The 27,875-nt window shown below is 39.3% G+C and overlaps 1 long non-coding RNA gene across 39 annotated transcripts in view; it reads left to right on the forward strand.

Annotated features, from left to right (window-relative positions):
* LOC147363323 (uncharacterized) overlaps nucleotides 1–27,875 on the forward strand; it is a 504,516-nt gene that overhangs the window by 33,427 nt on the left and 443,214 nt on the right. Inside the window, exon 3 of one of the 39 annotated variants that reach the window (XR_015136958.1) lies at nucleotides 2,374–3,243. The exons of the other annotated variants lie outside the window; for them this stretch is intronic. This is a non-coding gene — a long non-coding RNA (uncharacterized LOC147363323). Of the gene's footprint in view, nucleotides 1–2,373; nucleotides 3,244–27,875 lie in introns of those variants that run through there. 39 annotated transcript variants of the gene reach the window in all.

Genomic DNA, 27,875 nt, shown 5'->3' on the forward strand with positions numbered 1-27,875 from the left:
AAAAGAGAAAATGAAGAATAAGATTTAAGAAACTGACCTTTTCTGAGTATCTCTTATGTTCCAGAATCTTATGTATATGTTCTCATTTACTTCTCATGGTAATCCAATGACAATAGTTATTATTACAATCTTATATGAAAAGAAGAAGGATGCTTAGAAAGGTTAAATTATTTGGCTGAGGACAAATAGCTATAATATGTGGTAAACTTGAGAATTCAAGCTCATTTTACCTAAGTCTATCTTCTCTCCATCACATAATATTTCTTCTTTAAAAAATGTGTCATAGGCTTTGAAATTTCCAAGAGCAGTTTCTAAAACAATGTCAAGTACAAATTCCCCATAGTTAATCACCTTAAACAGGTTAACAGTAGATAAAAAATTTCTGGTATGAATATTCTTCAAAACTAGTCATTGTTTTATAATTAAAGTTTTTACTTTTCTGATGGTGTCCATGAGGGCAGCAGATCTTTATCATTTGAGGGAATTGAGCTTTCACTTCAGGGACAGTGGATCTCTTAGACCAAGCCCTTCTCTGAACTTGTCATCAGGCCAATGCATCCATTTGGTAGAAAAGCCCAATGTGTGAAAAAATGAAGTTGGCTGTAGGAAGTGTAGGCCAAATAAATGCTTCTCTGTTAATGGAAGATTTGGGGCTTTTGCCAACATTATGGCTTATTCAGGTTACCATGGAGAAATAGAGGGCTCTGCTGATGAGGCCAAAGAATGACCTGCTGGCAGTGGGTTTTCACATCTGTGGGGCACTGCCCAGGTGCTCCACTCTTCCGGCTGCCAGCTCACAGGTGGGTGCCTCCCCATGAACTGCCCTCAGATGAAGGGAGCTGCCTTACCGAAGTTTCGTACCTCCTTTGGGCTACCTGCTTCTAATACAGGTAGATGTTGGGTTACAAAGACCCAATCCCCTTGCCTCAGTATGAAGCATCTTTGAAGGGCCTCCCCAGCCTCAGAACTCCCTTTGGGATTGGCTGAGGCCTCTCTTTCAGCTCCCTCACACTTTCAATGTCACCCTTTGCTCAGGAGTACTTCTTTTGCTGCATACAGGTATGGATCCAAGGGAACCTTGAGATCCATATGCAAATCTCAGAGCCGCTTTCCTGGGGAGAACGATCTATGCCACTATCTCAGTGTGTTACTGTCCTCTCTCCTTATGGGAAGAACCCAGTACTTTAAAATGCTCTCTTAAAGTTATAGACATCACTCTTTCCAGGAGACCTCCTCTCACTAGGTTAGTGCCCTCTTAGCAGGTCCTCCAATCTTAGTTAAGTACCTGCCCCAGTAGAACATTTTTGTCACCAAATTGTAATTGAATTGTACTTAATTATGCCAAACTAGTCAAGCCCCTTCAAAGAATTTATATTGGTTTTGCTCCAAAGATAATTTGTGACATAACCACAAGCATTGGTGGGGTAAATCCTGGAAACTTTATTTCTTGCTTTTCAATGCCAGTTAATTCTTTTAAAAATGAGTAAAGAATTGAAATGATTGACATCCTGAAGAAAGAAATCAAGAAAGAAAGCCTGAAAACAGATTTGCCTAGAGATAACATTTTTTCCTGTTTTATATGTGATTCTGAAACAGAGATGTGTATACCACAGAATATTGATTCAGAATTCATGATGTTTCCTTCCAACCAAGAAATGTCGACTTTAAACTGGAGGAAATCATACTGTGCTCCACATAATGTAACTATTTTTACAGATGATGGAATTAGCACCTGTGAGTTAATGCTCCTAATGGTATCTTCTCAGATCACTCCAGCTCATGGTACCAATCCTTTTTGCTGACTCTCCATTGTCTGCTTTGTTTGTGCCACCTATTAAGAGTTAAACACAGATGGGCACTGAATACATTTGCAGAGGTACTTGTATTCAGAGACTCTGGCCTTGAATAAAGGACTAACTCAAACTAGACCGTAAATACTCCCCAACAGAAAATGTCCCTGTGGTTTCCCACATAGAAGTAAAGCTTAAGTGAAGATATGGATTTCATAGGCTTACTGTTGTTCAGTCTCTCAGTTGTGTCCGACTGTTTGTGACCCCATGAACTGCAGTACACCAGGCTTCCCTGTCCTTCACTATCTTCCGGAGTTTAATCAAACTCATGTCCATTGAGTTGATGATGCCATCCAATTATCGGCTCATAGGGCCTTAATTTATGAACTTTCCAGGAGCTTCCTACCATGGTCAGTGGTCTGGGAGTCAATCCCTTAATATCTGTATTGTTTTTCTCTCATGGAAGGTGTTTTATCTTGCCTCCTCCCTGTGATAACACTCTTATTCCTCATTTGCTTACTGTCCCAATTTTGCTTACTGCTTTACTTACTAATCTAGATTGTTGTGGTTTTCCTCGTTATAGTGACCCTATAACCGAAGCACAAGAGAAGAACTGACTAATGATGGACTGCAGCCAGCCACACAGCCAATTCCTCTTGAAGATTTCACTTATTTTCAGAGCTAGGTAGATCTTGTTGAAGTTGCTGGTCTGCTTTAACCCTGGAGAGTCTTAAATCCCCATTCATCCCTTTATGCTAGTGATGCTCTCTTCATTACTGGAATTGTTTGAGCTAATAAAGAGAAGCAAGTAGTTTGTGTTTTAACACAAAGCCAATTTTCTTACTGCTAATCATTCTCATGAAACTTTATACTCAGTCCCATAACCACTTGTCTGTTGCATTGAATACCAATGACTCTCTTTTATTGATGTTTAACTCCTCGCATATGTCTCTTGTCTCTTTAGTTAGAATAAGTGCTCACTGAGGGAAAGGTTCTTGCCTTGTATATTTTTTAATCTTTCAAGAAGCTTAGAATTTTGCTTTGTGTGTAACTTGCTGGGCTAAATATACTTTATTATACTTAGCATTCACTTCCACTTCCTTTTTATCCCTCCAACCAATTCATGTAAAAGGGGCTATGAGACTAAAAAATGACATTTCTTAGACTCCTTTTTTTAGCTTTTGGATGGATATGATTTACAGTCATGAAATGAGATGTTAATGCATGGGATTGTAAGGGAGATAGACGGAGGATGGCTTTCTTCAGAGGTGTCAGCTGACATGCAGACTCCTAAGGATGGAGACGATTTTAGCATCTGGATAACAGGTTCTACTCTCTGGTCATCAGCTTGCGAGTGTGGAGCACATGGATTGGCACAGCAGTAGTTCAGTAACCTCTGGGTCACAGCAAAGGGGGCATGATTTTGAAGCAAAAAAAAAAAAAAAAAAGAAAATCCAGCCTGTGACAGCATCCTGACTTAATTTTGAAAATACCAAATTCCCTATTAAGTCCTCTTCTTATTGAAACACTTAGAGTGTTCTCTATTTCTTGCATTGAATCCTGACTGACACAATCACTCCACATCATTTGTTGGTGTGGTAAAAATATCTCATGCCTGTCCAGATTACACACAGAGCTTCTGCATTATAATTCTATTTCCTTTTATGTTTCCGATTTCTGATGGACTCTGACAGCTTTCAGAATGCTAGGGACTCACCTATATTCTTTTATTCACTTTAAGGGTGGCAGAATCAGCCCCTGCATTCTTCAGAACAAGTGCAAATATATTTAGTCGGTCAGTAACAGAATTATAGCAAATGGGATAATAAAGATAGAAGTTTTGATTTTAAAAACCCAGTTAATTATTGGCAGGTGAATCCTTTCAGAATCTGAATTTATTTACTCAATGCCCCAGTTTAACAGTGAACAATTTATTTCATTGGTTGCTAGTTTTAAAGTCTTGACTAAATCTCACATGAGTGCTTTTGATTGTGTGGTACAAATCCACATTCTTAATTGAATATTGTGGACTATTCAATTTTCTGAATGTAATTTTGCATATAACAGGCTTATCACAGAAAGAGCTCAAAACACATTGAAAGATGAGGATTAATGAGGCATGAATCCTAAATCGTTTGGCTTGGCCCAGATTGCACTTCTGGTTGTGGAGTTAGGACCACATCCCAGTTGTCTTGATTCTAGTCCGCTGTGTTCTCCCCTGGCCATCCTTTTGTCAGAGGTCTTTTGGGCCTGTGATTAACTGAATCCTTTAATTTGAGCTTTCAGTCATTTTTTTCTCATGTGTGTCTTCCCTTTGGGTCTGTAAATGAGAACTCCATCCCCTGGCTTGGCAACCTTAGCTCTTGTGAGTACAATGATGCCTGCTTATATATATATATGTGTATATATATGTATATATATTTAAGGGGGGTTCTGACTTCTGATATTTTTATCTTTTTATTTTATATTGGGGTATAGCTGATTAACAATGCTGTGATAATTTCAGGTGGACAGAAAAGTGACTCAACCACGCACATACATGTATCCATTCTCCTCTAAACTCCCCTCCCATCTAAGCTGCCACATAACATTGAGCACAGTTTGATGGGTGCTAATATTAACATGGCATTTTATAAATACCTTTCACAAATTTTAGTTATTTGAGCCTCTCAAAACCTTATAAACAAGTAAGGCAGGCAGGTATTATTATATTAACCTTGTTTTATCAACAAGGAGAGAATTTCTCTAAGAATCTATCTCTGAGAAAGATACGAATATTTTAAAATGAAGGATGGAATCAGTTTGAATTGAAAAACTACTTCGGTAGTACTTCTGTAGTTTAAAAATGTTTGTAGACATTTGAACCATGTGCCCCAGAATTTTAAGTCAAGAATATTAAAATGCCTAAGCTTCAAGTTAGTCTGTGGTTAACAAGTGACAGGGTCTTTCATTAACTGACTTCTGCAAGTTAGCATAGTTTACAAGCCAGAGAAGAGGTAAGAAAGATACTTTGCAGGTGAATTTGTGGGCTTTTGGCAGTTTTAGCAATCTAGATTTTGATTCCAAGGCAAAGGGATTCGTCCAGCCTCTAGTTTCCTTTCCTTCCAGTCTCTAGTTTCCTGGTCCACTAGCCATGAATGACTCAAGGGCAAAAAGATCATGCTTTATTCATCTGTAAACCAAATTTCTTGAACACTGCAGAGAACACAGTCAAATGTCCACAGCTATGCTAGTGGCTCTTATTCCAAAGTTCCTCTGAATTAATTCATTATCTTTTGAAGTATTGTGTTGAATGCATAGCCTCAAATGCTAATGTGAATCTCCAGTCCTTCATTTGATATTCTTTCCTAGTATGAAGCAATCAATTTTCTTGTCATGATGACTCTTTATAAATGGTTGCTATTTATTACATCTGCTTCTATTCTATCTCCTTCCACATTTAATTCACTCTTCTACTTTATTTCCCTTTTGTTAGATGCCGTTGGTAAATCACAAAGTACAGATAGACGAGTGGAACATTTCCCCCCTCTGTTCTAGACAAATACTCTTTAACGAGAACGTTGTGAAAATTAAATTGAGATGAACAGATGGAACACTGAGTTATTCTCCAGGGCTTTAAAAAGACCCAGTGCTGTGGCAAGGGCTCCACTTTCCCCTCCGCACCTGTCACAGTTATGTTCACATTGAGGTATAACAGAGTCCTGACTGCCTTGGCTCTTCCAGTGAGCTGAAATGGTTGACAACTGGTTGACAATTCTTCTGTGAGGACTTCCAAGGAACAAGAGTATCTGAGGCTGGCTCTGTTATCATCCTGTTGGTGTTCCATTTTCATGCACAGCCTTCTTTTCTAAGGGAAAAAAAAAAGGCTTTTTTTCAAGAGTTTTACTCAGAATAGAATTCCTTTTTGATACTTAAGTTATGGGGCTTCCCAGGTGGCTCAGGTGGGTAAAGAAGCTGCCTGTAATGCAGGAGAAACAGGTTTGATCCCTGGTTTGGGAAGATGCCCTGGAGGAGGGCATGGCAATCCACTCCAGTATTCTTGCCTGGAGGATCTCATGGACTGAGGAGCTTGGTGGGCTACAGTCCCCCGTGTTACAGTCCACAACTGAAGTGACTGAGCACGCACTTAAGTTATGCTGCTGCTGCTGCTAAGTCGCTTCAGTCGTGTCTGACTCTGTGCGACCCCAGAGACGGCAGCCCACCAGGCTCCCCCGTCCCTGGGACTCTCCAGGCAAGAACACTGGAGTGGGTTGCCATTTCCTTCTCCAGTGCATGAAAGTAAAGAGTGAAAGTGAAGTCACTCAGTCGTGTCCGACTCTTAGTGACCCCATGGACTGCAGCCCACCAGGCTCCTCCGCCCATGGGATTTTCCAGGCAAGAGTACTGGAGTGGGGTACCATTGCCTTCTCCGCTTAAGTTATGAGTATTCAAAAAAAAAAAAAAAATACTCCTCCTGCCACATCCTCCCAAAATCTAAGAGGAACTGACTTGGCGGTAAGTATAGCATTTATTTGCTTCTCCATTTACTAAGAAATTCCCAGAGGACCCTTTCCGCAGAAATACAAGCTTGAATCATGCTCAGTCCTTGTTGCTAATGCTAAGAGAGATGGCAATACTAAAGCAAGCAGCTATTAGCAGTGGCATTTGGACTGTAAGTGGTTTGCAGATGCTGAGGGTGAAACATTTCAAAATGGAACTGAAAGGAAAAGCCAAATTCAAATTGATAAGGAGGCCGTACATGTGCTTCATTTAACTTCAGACAGACTTTTGAGTACTTGTCATATGCAAATATGTACAACAATGCTTGAAATTGGATTTCCATTTTACTTAATTAGATTAGTGTAAGACCTGCATAATAATCAAGAGTAGTAACAGGGCTATTTCTGGGGTTCACAATCTCAAAATGACTGCTAGTTTTGAAATTTGATCTGTCTTCTTGGAATGAGGTTAGTTGGTTGATTTTTGGTGTAGCTAGGGTTGGTTTTAGGCTTCCCTGTGGTTCAGTGGAAAAGAATCTGCCTGCCGAGCAGGAGACATAGGTTTGATTCCTGGGTTAGGGAGATCCCCTGAATAAGGAAATGTCAACCTACTCCAGTAATCTTGCTGGGAAATCCCATGGACAGAGGATCCTACAGTCCATGGGATCACAAAAGAGTCAGACACGACTTAGTGACTAAACACCAGCAAAGGCTGGTTTTACTTGTATTTGTGTGGTCCAACTAAAAGACCTCAATTTTCTTCAACTTGAGTAGGTAGATAAAAATAGAATGTTTTAAAAATTCTGAAGAAGTAATTAAGGATTTTTTTTTGAATTAAAGATTGCTTGCTCTAACAAAAATAAGTTCAAGTACTATTTTTTCCCAAGTTTTAAATGAAATGGGTAATGAAACCTCACTGCATGTTTTCTCTCCAACATGAATAATAGGAATTTGAAATCCATTATAATTACAATTAGGGTGTTTTCTCTCCAGGTTTTAGATATCTACAGTGTGTGGCCTGCAAAGAGAACAGCTTTACATAATTACAAAAGACAAGGAAGATTGGTTTCAGAAAAGCCAATAGTGGAACAGACGATTACACATAAAATTCTGGGCAAGAAGACAATGACAATACCGAGAGAGAGAGCGCTCAAGAGGGCGATACTAAGAAACCATTCAGAAATCAAGAAAACCCAAATAGCATTTATCCAAGCAGAGAGCAGCTCTGCAGTGTTCTATTAAGCAAAAGGAAGGCAGATGTTCCATCTTGTCCCTGTTGGGAAGATTTTCATTTGTAGCTGGGTGATGTTTTTAAATAAGACTTTCCTAAGTACTGCTTTGTAGAAGGAAATCTAATTTCATGACAGACAAGAGGAATTTTGGGCCACTCTGGTAGCTCTCAGATGTGCAGTTCAAACTTTGACTTAAAAAGCACATGTAGAAATGGAAAAAGTTTAAGCCTTAGAGTTAAGGACCTTATGCCTGCCTTGGCCATTAAGTCAGGCTATCTGCCTTTTCATGCTCCAGTTTCTTCATTGGCTGAGCAGATTATAATAACACACTGTGACTGTGTGAAATTGGTTGGTACACCTCTTAACTTCCCTGAATCTCGGTGGTTTTATCTATAAAGTGAGATCACTTATGACTTTAGAGAATTTCAAGGTAAGGGGCCTTCATTTTTCTTGTAAGCTAATTTTCAATTAACTCCGTATTTCTCATATTCTATGGCCCTGCTATTTGCCTTTTATGTTTCATGGAGTGTTTATGAAGATGAAATAAGACCATGTATAGGTCAATGCTTTAAAGAATATAAAGAGCTACTTAAAAATCAAAGTGGGACTTATTGTTAATATAAAAGCAGATTTTGGAAAAAGTTCCAATTTTTAGTCAAAAATGTTTATAAATCATATACCCAGTCTGGGGCAGAACACTTGGGAGAAATTTCTTACCCTAATATTAGTAAGCATAGGGGATAGAATTTGGACCCTGGTCTGCTGCTGCTACTGCTAAGTCGCTTCAGTCATGTCCAATTCTGTGCGGCCCCATAGACGGCAGCCCACCAGGCTTCCCTGTCCCTGGGATTCTCCAGGCAAGAACACTGGAGTGGGTTGCCATTTCCCTCTCCAATGCATGAAAGTGAAAAGTGAAAGTGAAGTCTCTCAGTCGTGTCCGACTCTAGTGACCCCATGGACTACAGCCTACCAGGCTCTTCCGTTCATGGGATTTTCTAGGCAAGAGTACTGGAGTGGGGTGCCATTGCCTTCTCCGGGACCCTGGTCAGATTGACCTAAGTCTATGTGCCTGATGACTATATTGATAGGTAGATGACTGTTGTTAAAAGCTAAACTCAGTTCAGTTCAGTTCATTTCAGTCACTCAGTCGTGTCCGACTCTTTGCGACCCCAAGAATCGCAGCACGCCAGGCCTCCCTGTCCATCACCAACTCCTGGAGTTCACTCAAACTCACGTCCATTGAGTCAGTGATGCCATCCAGCCATCTCATCCTCTATCGTCCCCTTCTCCTCCTGCCCCTAATCCCTCCCAGTATCAGAGTCTTTTCCAATGAGTCAACTCTTCTCATGAGGTGGCCAAAGTGCTGGAGTTTCAGCTTCAGCATCATTCCTTCCAAAGAACACCTTATTAAGTGTTTATTTGAGCAAGAATCTATTTGAATCAGGCAATGTTCAATCTAGCAGATAGAAAGGAGCTTTGAAGACCTTTATAAAATGAAAGACTTTTATAGCGAGAAAGGAACGGGAATGGGGAAGTTATACTAAGCAAAATAGTGGGATGGTTATTGCAAGGTTACTTTCCTTTTAGGGAATGACAGGGGTGAATCAGCCACACTGCCTAACTGTTAATCAGATGATTCTTGGTTGACTGGCTTAAGATTCCATTTATGAGAGCTATAAGTATAATTTAGTCTTGGTTTGGTGACTCAGCTGGTAAAGAATCTGCCTGCAATGTGGAAGACCTGGGCTCGAGCCCTAGGTTAGGAAGAACGCTAGAGAAGGGAAAGGCTACCCACTCCAGTATTCTGGCCTGGAGAATTCCAGGCCATGGAGTCACAAAGAAGTGGATACAACAGAGTGACTTTCACTTTCTTTTCTTTCTTTTGGTGACATGGGGCTTAGCCTGATCAACTCTATTTTGGGGCCTGTTGTCTTTTTTTTTTTTTTTTTTAAAGCAAACAAACATTATTTATAATGGTGAGAATGTCCACAACTAAAACTGGTTTAGGGGAAGTGCTGAAAAAGGGGTTTGAAACTTCTTCATCCATTTTCTTCGGGTTCTTAAAGGGTTTAAAAAGCCCCCAAAGCACTTTATTGCTTCTTTCAATGGTCTCCACAACATTAAGAGAGGCTTCCCTGGTGGCTCAGATGGTAAAGAATCCACCTGCAATGCAGGAGACCTGGGTTTGATCCCTGGGTCAGGAAGATCCCCTGGAGAAGGGAATGGCAACCCACTCCAATATCCTTGCCTGGGAAATCCCATGGATAGAGGAGCTTGGCGTGCTGCTATCCACGGAGGGTGGGGGTGGGGTCACAAAAGAGTCAGACATGACTCAGCAACTAAACAACAACCACATATTCCAATATGCCATACTACAATGGAATGGTTTGTTTAACTTTGGTCTCCATCCACTTAAATTACCAGCTTTAGGAGAGCAGGGACTCTTGTTTACTTTGCACCTCTGGAATGACTGAGATTGCCTGGCTCAGTAGTAGGAGCTCCAAAAATACTTCTTGAAAGAAAAAGTAGGCTCATAGAGACCTAAAGTCACAGCTCTCATGTGGAGATTATACACTAAGATTTTGTGTATTATACACTAAAGATTATATACTAAGACTTTGTAACAGGAAACTTGAGGCTGCATTTTGTGATTAGAAAATGTTTAAAGAAGACAAATAGCAAACCAATTTGTCTTCCAGAAAGGATAATTTAGAATATTAATGGGGCTGCTGATAAGTTAGTCAAGAAAATTAAGGATGCACTCACAGTGTTTATGCAGGTAGAGATTGATGACAAGAGCTGGTTTAGAGGGACACCAGCATGTCTGAAAATCAGCCAAGCTGTGACTTGGTTTCTGTGGGCGTAGTGATCTCTCCTGTGTACTCAAGGTGGTTATAAGGCTTGGTTTCTTAAAGTGCTTTTCCAAGAAATGTCTCTATAATTCAGAAAAATTAAGGATTAGAACAGAGAACTTATCTGAACTGATAAAATGAAGAGAATGAAGATACTGAATTCACTAGAACTTGGAATTAAGTCATTTTAGAGAAAAGGAAAATTTCAGAATGATATAACTAAAATTAGAAGAAATGATTTAAAGATACATGGATATATATGAAAAACCCAGTTTAACATAACATTTTTTATTGCAGAATTTTTAAAAGATACAACCCAGCTGTGCATTAAGACCTTACAAGTTTTCCTCTTAGATTCTCAAAAGGTCCAGTTGGCTCATGGACTTCCTAGAAGTGCAACTTTGCACACTGGAAAGTTGCATGGATGTATAGCACCCCATCTGAGGTGGCCATTGCATGGTGCTAGGCAAATAGCTGTGATGTGGTTTGAAGTTCAGGAGGAAAATGCTGTGTTTCTCAAGTGATGAGCTTGGCAGCATAATCTGTTTTTATTTTTTATTATTTTTTTAAATTTTATTTTATTTTTAAACTTTACATAATTGTATTAGTTTTGCCAAATATCAAATCTGTTTTTAAAAGCTTTTTTTCCTAAAACACCAATGACTGCATACTGTTTGCATATATTCATTGCCTTTTTTTCTGGAAGGAGAGTTTGGATGATTGTACCTGTCTTACATTTCAGCGGGCTGATAATTTTCCATGATGCTTTCATATTTGGGTCTCATCAATAAACACAGATTGGTCAGTGAAACTGAGATGGGCCTGGTCCTTTCTTAGCTGGAGATGGTCTTCCACTCCTCTCCCTTCCCCATTTTCTCCTCTAACAGCCCTCAGGGCTCTTTGTTTGCAAGCAACACATACCAATTCTGACCAATTTACAACAAAATGGAATTTCTTGAAGGGTGAGAGTGAACACACTGGTTTGGAGAGAAGGTCCAATCATCAGATGTGAAGCAGACAAGAACCAGGCAGGTCCAGGTAGTCTTGGTAGCAGAAATGTCTGTACAGGTTGAGCTCTCAAATTTTTCTCTAGCTGTTTTCAGCATTTGCATCATGATTCAGTTCTTAAAAAGGATTGTCTGATTTGTCTAGCTTGATTAAGGGAGGATAAGACCTCTGATCCAGTGATGGGGAGTTTATTATCCTCAAAGAAATTAAGAATGTGAAATAGATAGTGAGCAATGAGAAAGTAACAAATATCCCCAAACCCTGTGGGTTAAGAGAGAACTAAAAGGTAAGTACACTGCTATGCCCTGTATGCGCCATAGCAGTTTAATTTCTGTTCCTGACATTTAATTTTGAACACTTCTAGTTTCTTGATATTATTTCCTTCCCTAGTTTATCAGAGTGCTGGTAGACCATTAGTTGACTTTTTTTTTTTTGGTGTCTCATACGACGAGTACTCTTGTCTGGAAAATCCCATGGACGGAGGAGCCTGGTAGGCTGCAGTCCATGGGGTCGCTAAGAGTCGGGCACGACTGAACGACTTCACTTTCATTTTTCACTTTCATGCATTAGAAAAGGAAATGGCAACCCACTCCAGTATTCCTGCCTGGAAAATCCCAGGGACAGAGGAGCCTGGTGGGCTGCCGTCTATGGGGTTGCATAGAGTCGGACTCTGAAGCGATTTAGCAGCAGCAGCATGATGAGATTATAGGCTCTGTAAAGTTCCAGTCTCCTAATCTGTGTCCTGTAGGTGAATGAGAACAGAATTTGGAGTATAACAATTTGGGTAAGAAGTTACTAAACAGTGTGCTAGAATTACTGCTTCCAGTGGTTTTAATGTTGTAGCTTTATTGGCATATTTTCATCACAATACTTCACAGTGGGATATCTGCTTTCAGCTTGGTCCATATTTAGGAAGAGACTTCCTATCTTAAGAATTTTTGTTGTTGTTAGTTTTGCTGCAAGAACTCTGTGTGTGTGTTAGTCACTCCGTCAAGTCTGACTCTTTGCAACTCCATGGACTGCAGCCCACCAGTTTCCTTGGTGCATGAAATTCTCCAGGCAACAGTACTGGAGTGGGTAGCCATTCCCTTCTCCAGAATAATGCTGTGTAACTCCGCAAATTGCAGTGGCTAGCGACAAAATCTGTTTCTTACTCCTTGGTTTGAAGGTCCAGGGACTCTGATGGACTCTGCTATTCTTGGTTGGGCTTAGCGGAGACAGGCTGAGCTTGGCTCCAGGCTGCACTTTAGGTTTAAATCTGGTCTAAAATTGTCCTTTGAAACCAGTGCTTACACAGAGTATCCTCTTCTCATAGTGGATACAGAATGCAAGGGGCTGGTGAAACTTGCTAGGACTCTTAAGTTCTCAGGTTGGAAGTGACATGTATCAGTTCTGCCCATGTTCCATTGGCCAAAGCAAGTCAGGTGACCAAGCTGAGTGTCAGAAAAACAACAGTAGGGTAGAGAGCAAGGAACAAATTTTAAACAAATCATACAGTCCTTCACAGGATTTAAAAATGCCCTGTTGTCTTCATGCAGCTGCACAGGGATTGCTGCAGAAGACAGCTGGCTGAATGTCCTGATTATAAAGAGAATAGAAAGCTGTGGTACCACACAGGCAGCATTAGCTGTGGTATGGGAAGGAAGAAAAGCTTTGTATAGGAATCAATGATTCAAAAATTTTGTATTTAAGAACACTAAACAAGTGTCTAGGCAGGGATTGTGTACTCAGCAATCAAGAATAGACATTTTGTAGATGGCAGAGGACCTGAGCAGCATGAAGTGAAGAAAAGAGGGGTCCAGATCAGACTCAAAGAAAACTGAGGTTATTCTTTTGGCCAAGCTGGTCAGATTTTAATCACACCCTGTGAAAAGGAATTAAAGATTTGTTTCAGGACGAATCATTTACCTTGTATGGTTTATATATAAACTTATATTGTAAATTATTTGATTTAGAGAAGGTTGCAAAAATCTTTGACACAAAACAGTGTCCACATGACAGCATATTCTCCAATATCTTTCAAATTCAGTATTTGTTTTCAGGGTAGCTCATTCAGTCATTTTCAGTGAGAGTTTTGATTACCTTTATGAAGCCCTTGATTGTAGTTACCATATGGCTGGATAGGCACGGTTCAATTTTTTCTTTTAACTTCTCATTTTGTATTTGGGTACAGCCGATTAACAATGTTGTGACAGTTTTAGGTGAACAGCAAAGGGACTAAGCTATACATATGTATGTATCCATTCTCTCCCAAATACCCGTCCCATCCAGGCTGCCATATAACACTGAGCAGAGTTCCATGTGTTATGAAGTAGGTCCTTGTTGGCTATCCATTTTAAATATATCAGTGTGTACATGTCCATCCCAAACTCCCTAACTATCCCTGTCCCCCATTCTTCCCCCAGATGCCATAAATTTGTTCTCTAAGTCTGAGGCACTGCTTAATTTTTTTTTTTTACAGAATAACATATGTATGTTTTTATGAATAACATTTTATTCTTTTATATCTCAAAGAATTGAAGTACAGACACTCCAAATAAAATCAATTTATTTTAAATACAAAGTTAATAAGAAATATATATAGATATCAACCTATTTGATATCTATCAAATATTTGAGCACAAATGACATGAAATTAATTCCTAAATAATGTCCAAATAATACTCTAATCCAGTCAGACCTCATTTTAACTTGATCACATTTGGAAGACCTTCTGTTCAAATAAGCTCATATTCATAGAGATTAGAATTTAAGCATATCTTTTTGGAAGATATAATTCAGCCAACTACAGATGTATATCAGAGTGAAGTGATAAGATGACAATCTCCTCAGTTGACAAGATGTTACCAACAGATCAGCAATACCCTGAAGCTGATCACTGCTCACTCCTTATAAATGGTGTAGTGGAAGCGTTACATTTCTAAATATTTTCAAAACAGTGATAGATGCTGCTAATCAGGTTTGGAAGAATAAGGCGAACTGATCATGAGTAGTCATAGTCTATTTATTGTTTTCAGATAATAATTGAAAATGCAACTTACAAATAAATGCAAAACAGTAAGTCTAGGGTCAATACACCTATTGAGAGAAAACAAATCAAGTGATCATACAGCATACTAATTAGCAGTGGGATTACTATATAAAAACCTTTGAATTATCAGGCTGCAGTATCCCTCCTTTTAAAAGAAGAAATTGATTAGGACAGAGATGGTCCAGAAAGAGAGAATATTATAAATAAGAAATAATGTTACCATGTAAGCTATCTGAATTGACGGGTTTGCATTTAGACCTACAGCTATAAGGAAATCGATCCATTTCAGATGGTAGCCACAATAGAAGGAAATTCTGTCATGGTTTGACTTAATGTGGTGAAAAATACAGAAACCTTTTTATAATGTTCATAAGATTTTTAGCTAGTTTAGTAGGCAGTTTCGTCTTCTAATTAACAATAAAACATTTCCAGTAAATGCAAGGGAGGTTATTTCAGAGCTTCCGTTTAAATTGTAGAGCTGTTGTAATTTACCACTTACAATGTTGGTCTAGCTGAAGATGGTGTTTTAGAACATCATATATACATGATGGCAGGGTTTTTCTAAAGCATCATCTACATGCACTCTGTATTCATAGAGTAATGGAATCTGCAATGAAGTTAAAAATGTGTTAGTACAATGAGTTTTTAGAAATTTAAGGATTCCATGGGTTGATTTAGCTTGACAGCTCCACCCTCTTATGGGTGGAGTGATGGTTAAATTTTATGTGTCAACCTGACTAGTCTATGTGCCTATTTGTGTGGTCAATCATTAGATGATGTTGTGACAGGCCTTTGTAGATGTGATTGACATCTATATCTGACTACATAAAGGAGTTACTGTGTTGTGCTCAGTCACAAGTAAAGGAGGTTACCCTCCAAAATGAGGGTAGGCCTCATTTAATCAGGTGAAAATCTTAAGAGCAAAACTGGAGGTTTCCCAGAAGAGAAAGAATTGTGTCTCAAGACTGTAGCATAGGAATTCTGCCTGTGTTTCTCGCCTATTGGCCTGGCCTACAAATTTAGACTTGCCAAATGTTTCCTATTGTTTGTGTTTCTCTCAAGAATCCTGACCAATGCAGTTGCTTTAGACTGTTACTGAGCATCTACTTGTGGTAATGGCTGCAAATGTGGCAATAGGTACTTTGATCCCCACATCCACTCTAGGATAGTATCCAGAGTGCTCAATCCCAGGTAGGAACAAGTTTATTTGAACACCCTTTTGTAAGCAGCACCAGAATCTTGAAGACCATTTCAGTTCTGTCCTTTCAGCTCAGCTGAGAGTTTCCTGATATTTAAACTTTTTTTTTTTTTTTTTTTAAATTAGGGCTTTATAATGATAACAAAAGAGTGATACTCTGCACTCCAGTATATGGTTACATATAAAATATATTATTCACATGTAAAATAAGCATGATCACATATATAGTAAACTACTATTTTGTGGTTCTGATGTCTATCTTCCAACTTTGTATGCAATGAATTAATAAAGCCCACTAGGTGGGAATTCTTTCACTGCTGGTCCTGTCCACATCATCACTATTATTGTCTTGATTCTGTAGGTAGACTGATTAGCTCTTGATTCTTAATGACCTTCTATTGTATTCAGTCTCCGTATTGGCAGGGTTACTTCCTTATACATTAAGGTTCTTATACTAAATGTAGATAATTCTCAATATAAGTCTATAGTTTCTTAAGGAAGTAAAGAGTTTGCATCAGCTGTATTCTTTCTCTTACTCTCCTGCTATCCTTGAATGGTAATTTACCAAGGCATATTTCTCAAATGCTTATGCTGAGTAGTGTGCAAGACAGTGGATGAACAAAACACGTGTGGTTTCTTGCACTTGTCACTTTCACAGCTCCTCCATAAATAAAGGCCCTGCTGAAACTGAGGGCATGTCGATCTTCTTCAGTATGCCACCTTCCAAATGCCTGGGAACCACTTGAGAAAGGATCTCTCTATGCATTGGCATCTCTTCTCTGCTTTTGGAGGACTTGGGATGGGGAAAAAGTCCTCCTTTCTTAAGATAGTTTGTTTGGGACATTAATGAGATTCTTTTGGTTGGTTTGGGATAGGTGATTGTTTATAGTTTAAATATTTCTTATGTGCCTGTGTAGAGTAGAATTCCCTTTTTATCTCTGAACTAAAACACTGTTAATAAGTGGACTCTTAAAAAACCTTATAAATCCTCATATTGAAAGGAAGATGACTTTTTGAGAAGCAGTTGACCCTTGATCAATGTGGGTGTTAGGAGTGCCCACCCTCCATGCAGCTGAAAATCCACAGATAATTTATAGTCACTTTCTGTATATACTGTGTGTTTCTTTCTGTATATACCATGGTTCTGCATCTGCTGATTCAACCAACTGCCTATTGTATAGTATTTACTGTTTAAAAAAAATCTGTGAAGTGAACCTATGCATTTCAAACTTGTGTTGCTCAAGACTCAATGTACTATGTCCTAGGTTGTCAACTATATTTTGACTTTCTCCTCTGTACTTGAGTCCAGATTACCAGGGGGAAGAATGATAGGGTAGTTAATTGAAATTCTTTTAAAGGAAAATAAAGCCCATGTGCAACCACTAGACTATTAAAATATGTTCCTGTTAAAGAAGGAGTATTTGAATAAAAATTCAACTTACTTTTTAAAAAGAGCCAAATTAGAAAAATTGAAGGTAAAATGAAAGGGTATCTTAAAAAATATTCTGGAGGTTTATAATACAATATTCCAAATTGATGATGTTAATATTCTAAAAAAAATAATACCTGCATGGTTTATTATTCTCCAGGGATACCTAGTTATTGGAGTTGTGCTATTTATTGGTTAGATAGTGTTGGGAAAGTGAAAAAGAGGTACTGACAGAGAAATTAATGAGTTGCTGAATTTTCCCCGAGGTTTCCAAGTGTGTGTATACATAATGATTTTAGTTGCTTATTCTTTTTTCTTCCCACATTACTGCCAATGTCTACTTTTTGTACAAATTTTTGTATCTCAAGAAAAATTTCCAAACAATATCATTATTTCTCCAAACTTCTCTTAAAACCTTTTCCTTAGTTTCCATTATGCATAATTTCATTTTTGTTTTTTCACTACCAAGTGTCTTAAGTGAAATTTTAATAATCTCTTAGCTTTTCACTGTTCACCAGTTTACTGTCCTAAAAAATATGGATTTGATCCCTGGTGCTTTACAGAAACTACAATTGATTATTCTATTGCTTCAGAAAATAAACGTAGCCTTTTCTTTCAGTCGAATTCTATTATCTATTATTGCCTAACAGGTTATCACAAACTGAGTGGCTTAAACTATATACAATTTATTACACCAACATTTCTGTGGGCCAGGAATTTTGAGCACTGCCTAGCCATGGTCTTTGCTTTAGGGTGTCTCAGAAGGCTGCAATGAAATCATTAGCCAAGGTTTGGATCTCATCTGAAGGTTCAGCTGGGGAAAGAGCTACTTCTGAGTTTGCACTGTTATTGGCAGGATTCAGTTTCTCGACGCTGTTGACCCAGAGGCACCAGTTCTTTGCTGGGCTCTTGACTGCTTTCAGTTCCTTGCCATGTGTACCTGTCCATAGGACAACTCACCGCACAGCATCTTGATTCATCAGAGCAACCAAGAGGGAGGTTCTGTTGGCTAGTAAAGTAGAAGTTACAGTCTAACTTCCTGTAATATAATTATGGAAGTGCTACTCCATCATCTTTGTGGTATTCAATTGATTGGAAGCTAGTTGCTAGGCCAGGTGACTCTCAAGGGAAGGAGATTACACAAGGGTATAAGTAGCAGGAGGTGGAGGTCATTGGGGCCCATCTTGAAGCCTGTCTGCCACAGGGATTGTTTTCTCTTTTTTGGGGGAGTGGTATTTTTTATCTGACACTGATTTCATTATTTTCAAAGTTGTTCTAGCCTAAAACTTGAGAGTTCTTTATGATTTTGGTTTTTCTCTCTGTCTTAAATTTTCCATCTGTTTCTGGACTTGTGCCATAGTGGAAACAATAGAAAATCAAGTTACAGTCCTAACAATTATAGGAATGTCTGGGAAGCCTCTTAAATTGTCCTGGCTACAGTTTACTTATCTGTAAAATGAGGTCTAGTACTAAGTTACAATTCTTATCAGTTATAACATTCGTTGACCTCAGGTATCTTGAGTTTTCCTTTGTGAATCTGTTTCTTTCTTTTCTTTTTCCATTTCACTTCAACCAGACCATCATTCCATTTTCATTTTGCCATTTGCCAACCCAGGATTTTATAGTAACTTTCAGCTGCTTATAGGATAAAAGCCAATTTGGTCTACTTTTAAAGGCTGTCTTCATTCTAACCGGAATTATATCCCCAACTTTACCTTGTATCCTACTTCCTTCATGGGCTTTCTACCTATCGCTTGACTAAGCCATCCACTTATCACACCTTAATTTTCTTCTCTCTCTTTTTTTTTTTTTACATTATACTCCTTGCCTGATTGTCCTTCATACTTTCCCTCGGCTTGTGTATTTCCTACCTATTCTTTGGAGTCCAGCTGAACTCTCACCTTTATAACATAGATATTAGTATGTTGGTTTTGAAATTAGAAAGACTTGGGTTCAAATTAAGACTATGGTTTTTCCAGTGGTCATGTATGGATGTGAGAGTTGGACTGTGAAGAGGGCTCAGCACCAAAGAATTGATGCTTTTGAGCTGTGGTTTTGGAGAAGACTCTTGAGTCCCTTGGACTGCAAGGAGATCCAACCAGTCCATTCTAAAGGAGATCAGTCTTGGGTGTTCATTGGAAGGACTGATGCTGAAGCTCCAATACTTTGGCCACCTCATGCAAAGAGTTGACTCATTGGAAAAGACTCTGATGCTGGGAGGGATTGGGGGCAGGAGGAGAAGGGGACGCCAGAGGATGAGATGGCTGGATGGCATCACCAACTCGATGGACGAGTTTGAGTAAACTCCGGGAGTTGGTGATGGACAGGGAGGCCTGGTGTGCTGTGATTCATGGGGTCGCAAAGAGTCGGACATGACTGAGCGACTGAACTGAACTGAGGCTTCAAATCCTGGCACTTTATATATAAGCTTTTTTACTTAGGCATGTTTAAACACTTTGAGTCTCATCTTTAAAACAAGACTATTAATACCTTGCTCATTAGTTATTGTAAAGATTTGGTGAGATAACACATCAGATGCTTAATACAGTTCCTAGTACATAAGGGACATGGAAATTATTATTGTCCCTGATTTCTTCTAATCTGTTTTAATTTTTCTTAATGTAATTTATGGCATGTTGTTGGTTGCTCTTACTCATTTAATACATTTTTTTTAATGCCTCTCATAGTTAGTTGACTATTTTTCTTTGGTACAAGTTTTATTATACTCTAAATTGTGCATTTCTAAATGGCAATGACCATGCTGTATACCCCTTTATATTCTCTTATCATCTAGAACAGTGATTTGCAGCACATTGATTACCTTCTCCTAAATATGTCATCCATGTTTATGCTGCTGTGACTATGTACTTTTTCATCAGCTCTTCTTTTCATTCTCACACTATCAATTTTTTATTCTTTTTGGCTCAGCCTTAAGCATCTCAATTATTCATTCAACAGATATTTATTGAGAGCTCATTACATGCTAGCCACAGTACTCTGCTCTGAGGGGATGTACTGAGGAGCAAAAACCAGCATCTTGTCTGACTTATGGAACACACAATCTAGTTGGGAGAAAACTGACATTTATCAAATATTCACAGACCCAGATATACATGGCTCCATGAGAAAACTGACCTATTATCAAATAATCATACAAAGTTGCATGGCCTGATGAGTTACTCTAATAGGGACATTTGATTGGGATATTTGATACTTGAAGAATGAATAAATTCATCTGGATGTAGAGCTGATAGAGCATCATGTAGGAGGGAATATGGTGACAAAGATCAAGGGCAGTAGGTGAGGTGACGTGGAAGAGCCACTTTTTGATCACCTCCATTAGACATATCTGGAGAAGGCAATGGCACCCCACTCCAGTACTCTTGCCTGGAAAATCCCATGGATGGAGGAGCCTGGTAGGCTACAGTCCATGGCGTTGCTAAGAGTCAGACACGACTGAGCAACTTCACTTTCACTTTTCACTTTCATGCTTTGGAGAAGGAAATGGCAACCAATTCCAGTATTCTTGCCTGAAGAATCCCAGGGACAGAGGAGCCTGGTGGGCTGCTGTCTATGGGGTCTCACAGAGTCGGACACGACTGAAGCGACTTAGCAGCAGCATTACACATATGATCCTGGCTTATGCTTTCTCTCATTGTAATCTTAATAGTTTTTTCTAAAATATCAAAACAGTTGAGAAGCTACTACCTATTTTGGAGAATGTATTCTGTAATCACACGATCTGTTGCCTCCAAGTCCAGTTTTGAGCAACAGGAACTGAAAGACAAATGTAGGAAGATGTCAGAGAGTAAGTGTGACCTTGGGGATAAATGGGCTTGGAGGGATAGCAGGGACCAGATCACACGGGAAATTATATACCAGGATAAGGAGATGTGTCCAAAGGGAAATCATAGGACGGTTTTTTTTTTTTTTCTCAAGCTTTTTTTTTTTTTTCTTTTTGGCTGCAGCATGTGGGATCTTATTTCCCAAACCAGGAATCCAACTTGCACCCCCTGCATTAGGAGCACAGAATCTTAACCACTGCACTGCCAAGGAAGTCCCCATAGGATAGTTTTAAGCTGGGGAGTTATGGGATCAGGTTTGCATTTTGAAAGAGAAACTTTGGCTACTATGTGGGAGCAGAGGACTTCCCCAAATCACATTTTGTCACTTGATTTTGTGTGAAAGGATGTCACTGTATAATTATACAATTAACGTTTATTTTAGTTTACATCGTATTATAGAATTATCCCTCACTCAACCATATGTTACAGTAAGTAGGATTTGGTTTGCTGTTAGTAACAGAAGCTTAAACAAATAGCAGCTTAAATACAGAGTTTTTTTCTCATATAAAGAAACCTGGAAGTAGGCATTCCAGAATGGGTATATTTCTTAAGAAATGTATGGGTATATTTCTTAAGAAAGCTTAAGAATCATCAAGGAACAGTGACACCTTTTACTGCTCAACCATCTCAGTGTATACTGCCTCATGGCCCAAGAAGGCTATTTGAATTCCAGACATCACAGTGGTTTAGCAAAAAAGAGAAAGAATTGATGAAAGGCAAGTCTTCTCCCTTTAAGAACATGTATTGGAAATTATACACAATGTTTCTGTCTCCTAGAACTCAATTACATGCCAGCACCCAGTTCTAAGGAATGCTGGGGTATACAGCAAATTTTCTATGGTGCCATGTGGCTAACTGAAAGTGAATTATTATATACCTATGGAAGAAGGTGAACATGAGTGTTTGGGACAAATTTGGATTCCGTATTTTTGGCCACACTTTCTTCTTAGGGAAGTAGGCACAAATCATATTAAGCTTCTAAGGCCAGGATCTGTGGAACATAGACAAACCTATCCATCAGGTCTGGATATGAATCCTTATATTCTGGTAACCCAAAAACTAAAACTCAGGTTGTCTTCCATAAGCACATCCAATATTCAATAATGGAGAAGAAGCAGGCTAATTTCAATAAAATCTCCCATTCAGAGATGAGAATCGAAAACACCCATCAGTCACCAGTCCTTAGTTTAAAAAGAAAAAAAAAAAAAAGAAAAAAAAAGTGAAACTACCTCATATGTACAGTAAAGCAACTTCATTTTAAGAAAACCAAATGAATTAAGTCTGAAAAAACAAATTTAGATTACAAAAACATTGCAAAATCTTCAACTAGTGAGTTTTTTTAATCAAATATACATTTTTATATTGATAAAATTTTTACTTAGTCATTCTACAGAGTACTGTATGATAATAAAATATTTTGTGATAATAGGAAAAAAAAAAAAAGAAATTCCAAATTCCCTATGGGCTGGAACAGTATGGGATAATTTCCTTGAGTACCTGGATCCCTAGCTCTTTTGGAGGAACTCCCTTGTCCATTATGCTCTGTGGTTCTGGCTTTGTTCCTGGGAAGTTTTTCATTTCCCTTTACCTTCAAGGACACCTCTGAGGACAATCATGGGTAGTAAGCCCTTATTGAGGGCCTTGAAACTTTTTCAGATCATGTACTGTTTTTGCTGTCTTTCAGGATGAGGAGCTCAGGAATTGTAGTTTGGAGGCCTGACCACTATAGACTTGTATTTTCCAAAGATACACCAATTCTTCTTAAAACCTTCCTATTAATTCCCTATCAAGAAGTAGAGTCTGTGTCCTCTTCTCCATGAAACTTGGAACTTTTGGACTGCCTCAGACAATAGTGTAGGGAAGAATGGTACCATGTGACTTCCAAAGCTAGGTCATAGAGGATACAACGTCTACCTGATTAACTGATAAACTTGCTCCCTGGAAACCAGCCACCATGTTAACAGGAAGGCCAGGTCACATGGAGAGGTCACATATAGTATTTGGTCTCGGGGACTTAGCAGACATTTATTAGGTAACAGCCAGCGTCAAACACCACCAGACACATGAATGAGGAAATTGCTACGATGACTCCAGCACCAGCCACTGTCTGGTTACAACTACATGAACAACTCTAAGTGTAAACCACCTAACTGAGCACAGCAGTCTCCCAAAACTGTGAGGGGTGACTGTAATAGCAATTAAGTATTGTAGTTTCATACCACTGAGTTGAGTTCAGTTCAGTTGCTCAGTTGTGTCCATCTATTTGCGACCCCATGCACTGTAGCATGCTAGGCTTCCCTGTCCATCACCAACTCCCAGAGCATGCTCAAACTCATGTCCATTGAGTTGGTGATGCCATCCAACCATCTCATCCTCTGTCATACCCTCTCCTCCTGCCTTCAATCTTTCCCAGTATCAGGGTCTTTTCCAGTGAGTCAGTTTTTTGCATCAGGTAGCCAAAGTATTGGAGCTTCAACTTCAGCATCAGTCCTTCCAGTAAATATTCAGAACTGATTTCCTTTAGGATGGACTGGTTGGATCTCCTTGCTGCCCAAGGGACTCTCAAGAGTCTTTTCCAACACCACAGTTCAAAAGCATCAATTCTTCGGTGCTCAGCTTTGGTTATAGGCCAACTCTCAACCACTAAGTTAGGGGTTGTTTATTAGGCAGATGACTAATACAAGGCATATGCAGACTAGACATGAACATTTTGCCAATACAATTCTCTGACACAAAATAAAACAGAAAAACAGTCTTTCAATGTGTTCAGTTTTGGTCAATTTCATGTATAAATGACCGCAGTCAAAATTCTTGAGTAAACCTAATTTTTAAGACTGTGATTTTTAAGACTTTTAAAACTTTTAAGACTCCCCTCCACCATGCCTCATGTTATTGGTGACTCTGCATCAGGAGTGAGGGGAACACCTATAAGACCATCTTTGCCAGTATGTTCCATCTTTGTAGGGTGGGCTTAAATGTAATTTGCTGAAGTCTTCAACCTCTCAGTTACCCCACCTCCCAATCTCCCCCTACTGCTTCAAAATAGTGAAACTGTAAAATTCAAGATACTGAAGCTGTAAAAAATTTCAACCTAGCGATGTTCTGAATCATTGAACTCTCCATAAACCTACATTTCAGGAGGTAGGTAGAGGGTGCCTCCCTTAGCAAAGTGATGAATTACCTTCTATCTCTGCTTGCATGCTGGCTGGCTCTAGCCTGAGTTTAACTTTTTCTTGTAGGTCTTTGTTAAAAGTGGAAAGCAGTAGTCAGTAATCACCAACCAGCATTCTGAATCTTTCCTTTCATTTCCCCTAGAGCTGCAGCCTTGGTGGGCATGTTATCTGCCTTGTAAGGTGAACAAGTTCCAGTTTGACTAAGAATTTAGACTGCCCTTAAAGCTGTCCTGTCGTAAAACAGGGGTCACTCAGTTTTTACTCTGCAGTAACTATATCCTTATTGCACTAGATGTCTACCACATCCATGAAATCAGTGACTTTTTTTTTTTTTTAAAGTTCAGCACTTACTTCCAAGAACCTACTTTCTCAATCATTTTGGATTAGATACAGTTGTGAGTAATTGATAAATCAAAATAAAAGTGCACTACACAAGATAGAATTCTTTTTCTGCATAACCGGCAATGCAGGATTTGTGTGGTAGCTCCCTGACTATCAAGATTCACCTCCTTCTACCTTGATACTCTGACATTCTTAACCTGCTGCCTCATGATCCAGAATAGCTGCTGGAGCTCTAATCATCACACCTACTTTCTAGCCCATAGTAAGGAAAAAGGGAGCAAAGAAGGGTATGCCTTTTCCTTTGATGTTTGTTACTAGAAGCTGCACACAAAGCAACCACTTATATTCCATTTGTTAGCAATTAGTCACCTGACGATACTTAACTGGGAAGGAAGATGAGAAATGTCTTTATTGTGGGACTTTCCTGTAGTTCAGATGGTAAAGAATCTGCCTGCAATGCAGAAGACCCAGGTTCAATCCCTGGGTCAGTAAGATCCTCTGGAGAAGGGAATGGCAATCCACTCAGTATTCTTGCCTGGAGAATCCCATGGATAGAGGATCTTGGTGGGCTACAGTCCATGGGGTCTCAAAGAGAGACAACTGAGTGACGAACACTACTGCTATTACTACTATGTACCCAGAGTAGCTCTTACTTATATTCGCTTTAAAATCACTTAACTCTGTTATGTACTTCCTTTACTAGTTTTCTCATGCATTTAAACTTTTAAATGAACTGTGCTATGAAAGGAAAACATTACTGGGAGTTTTTCATCCCCAAATGCTTCCTTTCTGATTAGGCTAAGAAAATCAAGCCTTGCCTGTGTCCTTGGGATCCAGACTCCCAGGACTTCCCTCACCCCTGTTAACTAAATCCCCTAAACTGACCCTCATTAGCCATTCTCACAGAAAACACTGGTCCTCCCAGAAGGATTTATTATTTAAGTTTTGTGAAGGCAATTAGAAGTTTATAGTAAGATTTAAATTTGATAGGAACCCCAGTGGCCTTTTCTACATATCAGCTAAATAACCTGACCCAGGTTGCTCCCCCTGCACCCCCACAGTTTAACAAACTTTGTCGAATCTGACACTAGAAGAACAAATTCTGTTTGCTCCAGTGAAAGCTTCTGTTTATCAACAATAAGTTGATGGGAGATAATGACTTTTCTCTCATTATATCTAAGAGGAAGATTAATGAGGTATTTAGGTGATAAAACTCACCAACTTCATTTGAAAATGTAAACTGATAGCTTGCTATGTAACAGTGCTGGCTGTTGGGGCTAGAGTGACAAACAGCACAGACCCTGTCTTGACTACGGTAGACTGAGTAGTGGCCCACAGAGGGGATTCTAGTCTTAATCCAGGGAGCCTGTGAATACGTTACTGTATACGGCAGAAGAGATTTTGCAAATGTGATGACGTTAAGGATCCTGACATAGGAGATTATTCTGGATTATTTGAGTGGTCTCTAAAAGCAATTGCAAGGGGTCCTTTATAAGAGGAAGGTAGAGGGAGGTATGAGAGGAGAAGAAGGTAATGTGCTGATGGAAGCTGGGATAGAAAAGGCAACCTGATGCAGAGCCCTGAACCTAGGAGGGAGCAGCTTTCAGACGTGTGGAAAAACAATGAGAAGCCTTCTCCCCTAGAGCCTCCAGCCTTCCGTTGTTGTCAACCACTATGCTTGTGGTCATTTATTATGGCCACAGGAAACAAGCACACTGCCTTTAAGAGAGTTGACAATTGAGTTGGTTAAAAGGCAATTAAAGTGAACTATGAAATAATGCTTAATCATAACCTTATGAAAGCAATATGAGTTAGCCTGGAAAGACAGTGGTGGTAGTTTAGTCACTCAGACATGTCTGACTCTTGGAACCCCATGGACTGTAGTCCACCAGGTTCCTCTGTCCATGGGATTTCACAGGCAAGAATACTGGAGTGGGTAGCCATTCCCTTCTCCAGGGGATCTTCCCAACCCAGGGATGGAACCAGGGTCTCCTGAATTGTAGGTGGATTCTTCACTGTCTGAGCAGGGAAGAGGCAAATCAGAAAGAGATGGAAGCTCTGTGTTTCTAAAAATCATTCAGTCTCTTTGAAGTGAAGAATACTTTATGAAAGTGATGGATAGTGGCAAGAAATGAGGCTGAATGAACCATTAAGCAGATGCTACATGATGAATACACAAGTCATACTAAGGAGTTTCTGCTTCCTTCTTAGACTTGGGGAGACATTAAAGAGTTCTGAGCACAGTTACGGCATAATTAGGCCTGCATTTAAAAAAAAGTGCAAAACAACAACAGTAAAAAACAAAAAGAAACCCCAAATCCAAACAACTTCTTAGCTATAGGGTTGACGTATAGGTCTCAAATGTATAGCTATATACTTGAGAGTTCCTAATTCCATATTATTTTTTGCAGAACCCATTCTTGGATCATTGAGGTTCATATACATCAGACAATTTATATTTTTATTTGTCTCTTTTCCTAACAATTAAAATTCAATTGCAAATCTTGGTTTTACATATCTACCCTTCTATAGATCTCTTGCTTGCTTTCTCTTCTCCTGAACTCAAGACATGTATCTATATGTTTACTCAACATTGCTACTTAGATAGTAATATTGTTGTTGTTGTCAGTCACTAAACGATGCACAGTTCTTTATGACCTCATGAACTGTAGCATGCAAGGCCCCCCTGTCCTCTGCCATCTCAGAGTTTGCTCAGATTCATGTCCATTGAGTTGGTGATGCTATATAACCATCTCATCCTCTGCTGTCCCCTTTCCCTCCTTCCCTCATTCTTTCCCAGCATCAGGGTCTTTTCCAATGAGTCAGCTCTTCACATCAGGTGGCCAAAGGGTTGGAGCTTCAGCAACAGTCCTTCCAATGAATATTCAGGGTTGATTTCCCTTAGGATTGACTAGTTTGATCTCCTTGCTTTCCCAGGAACTCCCAAGAGTCTTCTCCAGCACAATTTGAAAGCCACAATTCTTTGGTGCTCAGCTTTCTTTATAGTTCAACTCTTACATCCATATACGCCTACTGGAAAAACCATAGCTTTGACTAGATGGACCTTTGTCGGCAAAGTGATGTCTCTGCTTTTTAATATGCTGTCTGGGTTTGTCATAGCTTTCCTTCAAAGGAGCAAGCATCTTTGAATTTCATGGCTGCAGTCATCATCCACAGTGATTTTGGAGCCCAAGAAAGTAAAATCTGTCACTGCTTCCACTTTTTCCCTTTCTTTTTGCCATGAAGTGATGGAACCAAATGCTGTGATCTTAGTTTTTTGAATGTTGAGTTTCAAGGCTGCTTTTTCACCCTCTTCTTTCACCCTCAGCAAGAGACTCTTTAGTTCCTCTTCATTTTCTGCCATTAGGGTGATGTCATCTGCATATCTGAGGTTGTTGATATTTCTCCTGGCAGTCTTGATTCCAGCTTGTGCTTCATCCAGCCCAGCATTTCACATGCTGTACTCTACATATAAGTTAAATAAGAAGAGTAACAAT

Source organism: Bos grunniens, chromosome 11, assembly GCF_055505025.1.
Source record: "Bos grunniens cultivar Pamir isolate PY7600 chromosome 11, Bosgru_T2T1.0, whole genome shotgun sequence".
NCBI lineage: Eukaryota > Metazoa > Chordata > Mammalia > Artiodactyla > Bovidae > Bos > Bos grunniens.